The sequence below is a fragment of the Chiloscyllium plagiosum genome, unplaced genomic scaffold (genome assembly GCF_037043375.1).
Source record: "Chiloscyllium plagiosum isolate Xiang-an unplaced genomic scaffold, Cpla_swu_hap1 HiC_scaffold_14, whole genome shotgun sequence".
NCBI lineage: Eukaryota > Metazoa > Chordata > Chondrichthyes > Orectolobiformes > Hemiscylliidae > Chiloscyllium > Chiloscyllium plagiosum.
This window is the reverse complement of record NW_028270152.1, coordinates 101,792,876-101,804,561: the sequence shown is the minus strand read 5'-3', so window position 1 is coordinate 101,804,561 and position 11,686 is coordinate 101,792,876.

The following is an 11,686-nucleotide window of genomic DNA, read 5'->3' as shown; positions in this document are numbered from 1 at the left end:
TAAGAGGCAGAACCCTGAGAAGGTATGCATACACAGATATACAAGCCCGAGAAGGCAGGGATCCACAGACACACAAACGTCCAGCAAATGTTAAAACTTCTGACATAGCTTTAACCTTTATTGGCCACGACAAGTTTCTTTATCTCGAAACACTTTTCCAGCTGCTGCCACCCTCACCTATCACGGAGAAATCCTCACAGAGTAGTAACATCCTTTTCAGTAGAACCTCATCTCATAAATCCCCTGCAGTGCCATTGCAAGATTTGTTGATTTTTTTGTTTTCTGCAAGCTTTCAATTTCAACCTCCTCCACCCAGAATGTCCCTTGCTATCTCTAGACTCTTTGAAACTTCGATCCACCTGTATTTATGTGACCTTCTTCATAAAGAGGAGAGTTTGTCGAGACTCGTGATGTATGTGGGGTTTAGGGATGTCACGGAAGTAGGAATCAATATCGAAACGAGAGACTTTACAGAGGTGGGCAGGGGTATAAAACACGAAGTATATTACAGACAGTGGCAATGTGAAAGCACAGCAGAAGGAATCTGCGATTTTCCTGGTTGTGAATTTTAAAGGAAAAAGCTATTGAGCTGCAAATATATAGTTCCATTATCATGTGTTGAACCTTATTTATATGACAGTGGGACTCCGTAATGGAATATGTACCGACTGCTGAGACTGCACAGGCTGGGGAGAGTCGGTAATCTTCTAGCTTGGATTTGGGTGCTCAGTTGCAGGATAGGTGAGAGCAGTTAAACATTTTCATTCAAGAGAGGGAGCCTGCGATCTTCCTGATCTCATTGTGAGACTCTTTCTAGAATGGATGTGTGTAGCTATAAATGTCTCGTGCAATGACACTTGTTCAGTTCTGAATTTAAATATATTCTATCTGTGTCCTGATGAGACACCAACCTGAAACAGTTACAAGAGAAATGACACCCTGCAGGAACATCTCCCAGGTATAATGTTTTGACCAGCGGCCAACTCAAGAGAGTCTCAGATCCGAAAAGTTCAGTTGAAAAGCACTGCAGTGAAAACACAATGTGTTTCAGCTGATGTGAAATGAATGTGCTCCATTGACCATAATCTCTGTAGGTCGACAGGTCAGTTCATCTGTCACAGTCTGGGCTATATGTGTGTGCACACCATCCCTCAACCCACAACTCCCCTGCCAGTTATTTGCTTTCTTGTGCTCCTGGAACCATCCATAACCCTATAATATCCCCAACTTGCAAACAGCTTCCTAACTCTGCAAGCCCCTCTGCAACATACAGCCATGCTGGTCTCGAGCATTTCCTTTCATCCCCGAATTCCTTCCTATCTTTTGAACAAGGCAAATGAAAAGACATTACAAATAGTATGAAACTGTTCAGATGTACTTGCCAGTGTGGAGATGTGGATGCAGAGAACTTGGTATTCACCACTTATGCACGACGGAAAAATAGGACAACGCAGTGAAGTAGCATTATGTGAAAAGGATGGAATCAATACTGTTGTGACGCTAAAAAAATCACAAACCTACCTTTCCTGACCTCTCCCCTCATCCCCGTACATTAATCGTATCAGGTAATGTCAAAACTCAAGAATTTAGAAATCTACACAACACGGAGGAGGTCACTCTCTACATTGACTGCACTGGACAAAATGAAAGTGTGACCCAGCTTCATCATGTTTTAAATAGCACCTTTTCTGAATCCGTGGAGGCTGTGGAACTTCTGGTGGAGATCTAGGAACACTTTAATTTTGTTCGTGTTGCTCTCCGAATGTTGGAACCAAGTTTCTCATGATGCCATCCCAACCTGCCTCATTAATTATCTTTTCTGCCCGGAGGATCCTCCTCCCATCTGACACTCGTTCAATTATTTTTCCTTCAGTATAACAACTGCCCACTGACTGGATATCCCAGAATGGAAACGGCCTCTCTGTTACAGCTGCCATCGTTAAAAATTCATTACTCTCTTGGATTTTCAATGCGAACCTGCCCTGGACTCGGCAGAGGGGGACAAACTGGGGCCCACGTTGTGCCCAAGCCCCTGAGTTTCTTGTGGATGGCATTGTGCATGAGAGGGACAATACCTCCCTGCTGGGATGGCAGATTAGACCATGACACCAGACCCTTCCAGCTTGGTATGAGTTTGGTCCCTGGGTCAGTGAGGTGCCAGCATTCTGGGTGAATGCCCAGCAGTGAAACAAGGAGGTCAATGACCTTCTCCCCTCCAATCGACCACCTGCACTTTGAGAACATCCCTTACTCTACCTCTGTCACTGCACCCAATTCCCAGCAAGGCTCTTGTTCTCCCATTCTCACTGAATGCAATACCTTCTCTCCTCTCCTCTCTAACGTTTTCTGTGTCCCTCTCCCCAAATCTGCCTAGAGTCTTTGCTTCCTATTCAGGAAACCTCGCCACGCTTCCACACACTAAACGCTGTGCCAACCATCTCCATCATCCTTAATACTGCTTGGAAATTCTCACATTCCAGAGTACTGCAGAAAGAGCCAACAGGGATAGGGGCATGCTCAACATTCAGGTCCTCACTACTAAGAGGGCAACGACCCTGATCCCAACAACACGCGAGACTTACTGACCGTGTTTCAGCTCCCAGACTAGTATTTGAGATTTTCCTTGACTCACTGTGCTGGGCACCTTGACTGACTGTTGGCAATAATGTAAAGCTTCCTGGTTTTGTGTCTGTGGTAAAGAACAAGACAACACAGCAGGCGTGTGAGCCTGCTAGCTTTGGGTAACGGGATACACTGATAAAGGCAGGGTGAGGCAAGGCAATAATTCTGTGAGAATTCAGGTCAGCTCAAAGTGAGGTGTACAAAAACATGCAGTGAGCAGCCCACAGGAACAGTCCATGAGCTGGGTGTGTGTGTCTATGACAACAGTTCTCTTGCAGCAGCATTTCAATGAGACTTGTCAGTACACTCTAAGCTGCATTATTGAAGTACAAAATCGGACTGTAAGTTGTTCGGAGATGTGCTGCGATTTTACGGTGAAGCTGACATGTGACAGATGTCAGCATTGGTGAGTGTGGAGTACATGTACTCTCTGTCTGTGCAGTGTCCTCTGAGACGTTAGTGTCCAAGATAGAATGCCGCAGGCGACAGAGGCGACATGGAGTTACTAGTTACCAGGTCTGAATTACATGTGAGATTCTCCATATTGAGTTTACTCACAGTGAGTGGGAGGATGTTGAGAAGGTGTATGAGATATGAGCAGGTAGGGAAAGAGATATGTTTAGGTTGTGTGAGATAAAGGCTCAGCTCGCATGTCTTTGAATCGATGAGAACTTGCAGTATACAATGAGTTGCTGGAGACAAAGATAGTGAGTTAATTGGTTAATAAAATCGTTATGTAAAGCCAGTGAACAAGTTTAAAAGCCTTCATTATATGAAACCAGTTGACAAGGCTAAAAACGTTTAATGCATAACGTCAGATGAATTAATCTTTACTGTTGATGCTCGCTGATTGTAACGACCACGCAGTAAATAGAGTTGTTGCCTTATTTGGATGCTACTCCTTGTATGTGACTGTATAATACCTTTAAAATCTGCTTTTCGATCATTCCAAGAACTCATGTCTCTGTGCACATGGGCGATCGTCTCTCACTCTCCAGGACCGGGAATAAAGATGAAGGAGGTAAAGCCAGCGTCTATGCGTGTTTGCTTCGTCTGATACGGGAGAGGGAACCAGTACGACAATATTATAGTAGTCAGCAGGATCCAACTGACTGGATGGTGTCAACAATCGTCTCGAACATTGGTACCTCGAGCCGGAAAGGACCACAAGGAAAGATTTTAAACTTTGGTCCCTCTCGATATTCCTGTGTGTCGGAAACGGTCCCCTCGTTCAACTGCTCTTTACTTTACAGAATCTTCGAACGGTTATCAGTTCAGTCGAGAGACACAGATTAGTAAGTGCGCTGACAAACAGAGATTTGAGTCCTTTGAGTTTAAGTGAGGTTCAAGTCCACGGCGCGGTATTGGGGTGGGGAAGGTTGTCAAGTCCGCTGTGTTTAATTGGGATTCGAGAGCCCATGATGAGTAAAGTGGGAAAGGGGATTAATGTCGCCTAGTGGTGAAATTTGAGTCTCTGCGAGTCTCTGGTCTGAGGCAAGAGAGTGGCTTGGACTGTGGCACCATGTGTTCCGCTGCGAGGGTTTTAGCTTTTCCTAAGTGGAACATCAGTGAGAGGATGCAAACACTAAAAAAAAACGAGAAGCACGTAAATTAAGGTTGCACGAAAATTTGGGTTGCAAATGTAAATTGATCCATGATGAGATTATTCGATGTTTATAAATTTTGGTTTGCTTACATAGTGGTTTTGAAAATCTTTTTAAGTAATTGTTACATCTTCTTTGAATCAGGATCTCAATTCAGTGTGCTTTGTGGGATATGTAATGAGGCAGATTTGTTTTTTTTATTGGAATTTTATAACATTATGTATTTTAAAATTATGAGACTTGTAACCTTAAAGCGACTGGATTAAACACTTGATTTGTTTTAAATTCTGTAATGCCTGTTATAAAAAAAGTTGGGTCAGTGGTCATGTTTGAAGCAGTTGATCGCACTGTATTAAATTACGTTCGCTGCTGTATTTTTAATGCAGAGTGTTCACAATCTGAAGATTGCATTTCGATTTTGATGTTTTCTGAGAATATTCGATCTTCAGGCTGAGAAGTTTCAGTTCTGTTAATTATTGTTAAGACTTCATTTGGCCCTTTTATGTTCCAAATTCAAAGAACGTTGGTCTCTACCAAAGTGCCACAATAATTCCGAATGTTTTATTTGAGCAGTTTCACTAGGACACCATATTTTAAAATATTTTGTATTTGTTTCCCATGAATATTTGATATTTAAATTTGAACTGAAACTGCCTCTTCAATTGCTAAAGCACAGGAACAACTTTCATGTTTTCTTGCTGTTACATACTTTTGAAATACTTTTCCTAACAGCTTTCATATTAGACAGGTATCAATTTATTAAAGGAAAATCATTTTGATAACCTTAATGCTGTCACCTGATTTTCGGATAATTGATAGTTGATTATAATTTACTTAATTGTTTAGGCACTACAATTTAGAAGTATATTCATTGAATGAAACTTAAAAATTCCATAAATAGTGAACAGAATAACAGACTTAAGGAATTCAAAGCATTTTGAATTAGGCAGACGCAAATTACTGTATTCAAATGTGTGACTGTCTTCATACTGATAATTATCTTGGCAAGGAAGAAATGAGAGGAAATACAAAGATACGTTCAGCAGCTAACATCGTCTCCAGAGTGTCTCCATTCACATGTTAAGTCCGCCTTCAGACCACCGTCCATCCCTCCACAGCCCGATCCAATTGATTCAATCTGATCCCCAGTCATGAGCAAAAAAATGAAGAAAGTCGCAAAAATGAAGAGAACGTCGGTGCGTTTTTTGTCCTTGGTCTTGCTCTGGGCATTAAAAACGTGAGTTTTATCTTTTCTCTCGCTAATTGACGGGTCATGAAGGTTCACTGGTCAAGCTATCAACAGAAGAGCCAGTTAGCTTTGTTCCATTTAACAGCCAAGCGGGAACAGATACAGCATAGAATGCAGCATTCACCTCGTCTGCAGCTGCAGCTGCTGCAGGGTACACTCAGATGCGCTGGTATCCTCCATCTGAAGCATCTCGGAAGGATGGAAGACTCGTCAGTTTTGTTAAGTATTTAACTGCCCTTATCCAAGAATTCAGATGGTTCTGAGGAGTGATGCAAGGACCCACTTAATTTTGTTTTTAGGTTTAACTTTACTGGAGCAGGGTTGAGAGAAAAGGTTTGTTTTCTCTTGACTTAGAGAAGATTGGAGTGGTCATTCAGGACTGTGGAATTAAGAACTTTACTGGTGAATGTTTTTCCCACATAGAAGTCTTCAAATTCGATTCAAAGTAACGGATGAATGAATGTTGTTGTTATAATCATTGCGCGCTGTGTGTCAATAACTTGCTTAAATGTTGGCTGTCAGATTCTCATAATAACTAGTAATGCCATCAAGGTGATTATCATGAAATGATTAAAGGAGTGTATGAAAAGGTATATAAGGTATGAGCAGGTAGGGAAAGTGTTTTGAGTTTTGTGAGATAAAGGCTAAGCAAGCATGACTTTGACCATGTAAGAACTTGAGGTAAACAATGATGTGCTGGAGGCAAGGGTACTGGTCAACGAGGTGGAAAAGAACTCATCATGATAAACCAGTTAACAAGGGGAAAAACATCATTACATAAAGCCATTTAAAAGGCGTAAATACATTCAGTTTGTGAAACCAGTTAACAATTTGAAAAGCATTAATTATGTGAAGCCAGGTAACAAGATTAAGAACATTCATTGTATAACGATAGATGGCTTAATCTTTACTGTTGATGCTTGCTGATTGTAATGGTCATCCAATCAATATAGTTCTTGCCCTACTTGGATGCAGCTCCTTGAATGTGACTATATAATTCCTGAATAATCTGCTGTTCAAGAGAAAACCGAAAAATCATGTCTCTGTGCACATGGGCGATCGTTCACTCACCCTCTGGGGCCAAGAATAAAAATGAAGAACGTGCAGCCACACTCTATTTCTGAGTGTTTGCTTCGAATGATATGGGCAACGGAAATGGGGAATCTGGACAACATGAAACGGCAAAATGATGAGGTAAGATCGACATTAATGTGACTGTTGATCATCTGTAATAATTCAGTCAGCAATTGGCCATGACCTTGCTGAAATCTCGTCTTAAAAACAATACAGCATAGGAACAGGGTCTTCGGCCTATCAAGCTTGCAATGGCACATGATGTCTTATACCAGTTGTGAAAATTTCTCTATCTTTCCATTCACTCCTTAGATATCTATGTTTCAAGATACCTCTTAATTGTTGCTTCTGTATCTTCTCCTACAATCTCATCTATCAGACCATTTTCACATTCTGTCTGGAACAGGGGAAAAAACTTCCTTCTCATAGCATTTTCAAACTTTCCCCTTTGTAGTTACAATCTATGGCTCCAGTAATTGGTATTTCTACCCTGGGAAAAAGACTCTGAGAACGACTGGTTGGACCGAACGGCCTGTTTCCACACTGTAGAGAATCTAAAAAAAAATCTATTGTATCCACATCTCATAATTTTGTAAACCTAGATCAGGTAGCCCCTGAGCCACTGATGTCGAACTGAAAACAAACCAAGCTTGCTCAATTATTCCTCACGCCCAATATCCTCCAAACCAGAGAACATACCGGTAAACGTTTTACAGGCCATCTCCCACACCTCTAAATCCTTTTGCTGATCGTGTAACCGATCCTGTCCGTAATATTCCAAAGTGGCCGAAGAAATGTTGCATTCAGCTGCAACATGAGATGCCAATTTTTATACCGTGTGCTCCGATGACTCTGTGCACACATGCGATAGGCCTTCTTGATTACACTGTTCACACTGGTGAATTAAGTTCCAATTTCAGAGAACTACAGCTTGTATGCGTCGATCCCGTCGGATTTTGAAGCAACTTAGAGTTATTCAATTTATTATATGTTTCTCTTCTGCAGCAGACCTTGCACAATGCCTCACCTCGCAATTGTCCGGATTAAATTAAATCTGCATTCTCTCTATGCCAGCGTCCAGCCTACCTGTATTCTGCTGTAACTCTGCCAATCATCCTGACGATCCGCAACTCTCCAAATCTATTCTCAGATCTACAGTCACTAAAATACACTTTCAATACTCTTCTGTCTGGTATGACCAAGCAGTTCTGCATCCATCTTACTGACTGGCCACTGATCTAATTTGACTACACCTTCTGTATATGCCTGCCATAAGGAACCATATAAAGGCCTTGCTAAGTTCAATATGGCAAACATCCTCAAAATGGCCATAAATTCATCAATCACCTTTCTGACTTTTGCAAAATAAACAATCAAATTTATGAGACACAATTTTCCCACCCAAAGCCACGTTGAATTTCGCTAATAAGCCCTTATTTTTCCAAATGTGTGTGAGTTATTTATCTCTGAATCTCCAACAATTTCCCTTCCACTGACGATCGGCTCACTGGATTTTTTTTTTTTTGGAAATTTCTTGCATTAACCCTTTTAGACTTCTTCATCTAAGGAAAATACATGAGCTATTCTCCAGTTCTCTCGAACCTCTCTTGTGACTGAAGAGGATACAACAAGGGTGCACATGACCTCTGCAATTTATTCCCTCCCTTCCCTCGGTATTCGGGGATTAAACACATCATATACTGGAGACCTGTTTACATTAATGTTTTTTTCGAAACCCACAGCACATCCTCAGTTTTTTAATATTGAAATGCTCTGGAATATCTCCATCTCCTTTTCTCGACTGACCATGAACCCTGTCCTTATTCTTTTTTTCAATGCAGGTGCAAAATATTCCTAAAGGACTTCACACACTTCCTCCAGCTCCATGCATTAACTCCGTCCTTTGCCGTTGAGTCGACTACGCTTTCACTAGCTACCCTCTTAATCGTGATTATCTGATTTTGGATTTTCTTAATCCTGTCTGTCAAAGACACATCACGTTGCCTTTTAGCCCTCCTAACGCCTTCTTATGCATTTGCTGTGTGTTTTTTTAAAATGTTTTTCGAGGCCTTCAACTGTCTTCAGTTTCCAAACTTTTAGATGTGGTTCCTTACTGTTCTTGACTGAACTCATAATTTCTCTTGTCATCAGGGATTTCCAAATCTTGCCACCCTTACCATCCTATCTCAATGACTAGATCTTATATTTTTTAAATGCAGTAACATCCAGAAATATCTGGTGGGTTCTCAGAAAATCCTCCCTGATTCCTCAAGATAGCTCACATTGGTAATGTACCTTGAAGGTTCAATTCAAACTCAGAACCATATACAAACTTATTACATCCACACACCTGCTAGTAAATGGTTTATAATGTATTCTGTTTATGGTCCTTACATATTTTCGTTCTCTGCATTTGAAAGAAATCTGTTAAAAATTGCTTGACGTTTCTTGCCACCATCATGTCATACACACCATTTGGTCTTTAATTTCATTTTGGATCTCACCCCTTCACATTCCACATGCCACAGGGTTTTCTGTAGTTTTGAGTTCCCATAATCTGATGTAAGGTCTCCTGTTCTGCCTGTGATTTGCTACACTTCCACAGAGCTCTAGATTTAGCAGGTTGACCATATTTACTGTGTGAGCACATATTTTCTTGGAAACATTGTGTTCTCCCGTCAGAATATCTGCTACTTCCCTGATCCTGATTTATCCTCGCGTTATTGTTTCCTGTTCACTTGAATGAAATCTCATCAAAGATTAATAAAATGAGAATGGGACATACCAGGACTCTAATTCTTCGTCCAGCTTTGTCCTTTACAGTACTTACGTTAGAATCAAATGCATGACAATCACTATTCCGTGAACACTGCACTGTCTTTTCTAGATGACAGTGGTAATGAGTGTGGATGGTGCTCTCGAAGAAATATTATGGCACTCGCAACTGCGGGTAAGTGTCGGTCGTGGAGAGAGGATGTGATTGTTGATGGGGACCATTCAATTGGCTGCATAGTCTTTAAACGTGTCAAACTGTTTGAGTACTATTGGAACTACAGTCATTCAGACAAATGGAGATTATTCCATCATATTCCTGACTTGAACCTCGGAGATGCCAGACACGATTTGGCAAAACAGAATAAAATTTAGTAACGTCGAGAGTGTGGTGCTGGAAATGCACAGCAAGTCAGGCAGCATCAGAGGAGCAGGAGAATCCGTGCTTCGGGCATAAACACTTCTTGATCCTGATGGTCTTGGATGAACTGAGAATGTTAGTGCCAATGGATTCAGAAATGGTACTGTCTTTGGATATTAAATAGCGATGGTGATATTGGTTATGATGCTTATTGGCTAATATTTGTGTGGCACGAATATTACTTGTCAAAAGTCAGCCCACGCCTAACTTTTGTCCAGGTCTTGACGCGTTTGGACTGGTTTTGTGCTCTGAGAGGTTGAGAATTATCAACTCCCGAGCAAACCTCATTCCATCTGACCATATGAAGAAGCGAGCTTGCAGACAACTTGTTTTCAAAAGTACCTGTTGCCTTTGTTGTTCTCGATGACAGTGGGTTTAGAAGGTGTTGTCTAATAGGCCTTGATGCAGTGAATCTTGTCGATGGTTTTCACTGCTACTACTGAGCATCAGTGGTGGAAGGGAGAGATGATCGTGGAAATGACAGCAATTAGTTGGGCTGGTTTTGTCCTGGGTTATTCCTGAGATGCAGTCTCTCATAGGTTTTAGAGAGTCTGCAGGTGAGATAGTCATTGCAGAATTGCAGGCCTCTGAAATTCTCTCGAAGATTGTGTTATTTATGTGGATATCCAAGGGCAATTTCTTGGCAATGGTAGAACCCACGTTGATGATAAATACCCTGTTGATGACTCAGTCATAGTAATACTATTGAAACTCAAAGACTGATGGTTTGGTTCTTTATTGTCGTACTTGTCTCATATTTGTGTGGCATGAACATGACTTGTTATTTCTCAGACGAAACCTTGATGTTTTGCAAGTTTCGATGCATTTGAACATTTTCTCTCATGATAATTCTTTCCAGGAGTGTATCTCTGCCAGATTCCGATCGGATCTAACTTGACTTTGGCTCCTATTGTCACACACAGTTACATGGTTCCTTCATATTAAGTGTAATTACTCTCACTGCCCCTTTGCAATTCCACTGTTTTGAACTGACCTTGCCATGTGGTCAGGAGCTAAATGAGCCTGACGGGGCACTGCCTGAATGACACTGTGCAGCTTACTGCTGACTGATCACATTATTGCTGACACTTCCTTCGCATTTCAATGTAGACCGAAAAAGATGGGCCAGTGTCTGCCTGCAATCCAACTATCCTGGTTTTTGTTTGGAGGTCATACCTAGGCAGCTTATCATATTTTTAGTAGGTGTCAGTGTTCTTGCTGGAACGGAACTGTTTGGCTAGAGGTGTGACAATCTCCGGACTTAAATCACAGTTTTCAGTATCAACAACTATTTCTTGACATTGTGTGGAATGAATCGCATATCTGAAGTTTGTCGTCTATTGGAAGAGGACGAAATGGATCATCTGCTCAGCCCCTCTGGCTGAAGATTGTTACAAATGCAGCAACTTTAAATTTTCCCTGATGTGTTGGGCTCCCCTGTAACTGGGGATTTCATTTTTGGAGAGCAGCCTCCACCTCCAATGGTCGCTTTCATTGTCCACGATCTTTGAAAACTACATATGACAGGACAGCAGGGATAGATCTAAACCATTGATTGTGGGATTATAAATAGAACATAGAACATAGGAACGTATGGCACAGAACCGGCCATTTGGCCAAGATGTTGTGTTTACATTTAACCTAATGTAAAATATAGTAACTTAACGTATGCACCATTCAACTCAGTCCATCAGTCGGTTAAAAGCCCCCAATGACACTGCTTCCACCACCACAGCTGGCAACGCATTCCATGCATTCACTACGCGCTGCGCAAAGAACCTACCTATGACGTCTACTTTACACCTTCCTCCTAATATCTGCAAAAAATCGTGGAACATAGAACATATAACAAACAGAGCTGTTATTTCTCGTTTGTTACTCTTGCCACATGCAAGCGAGGCGAGGAACAGTGGGAGATATCAGTTGAATGGGTGGCTCAAGGAA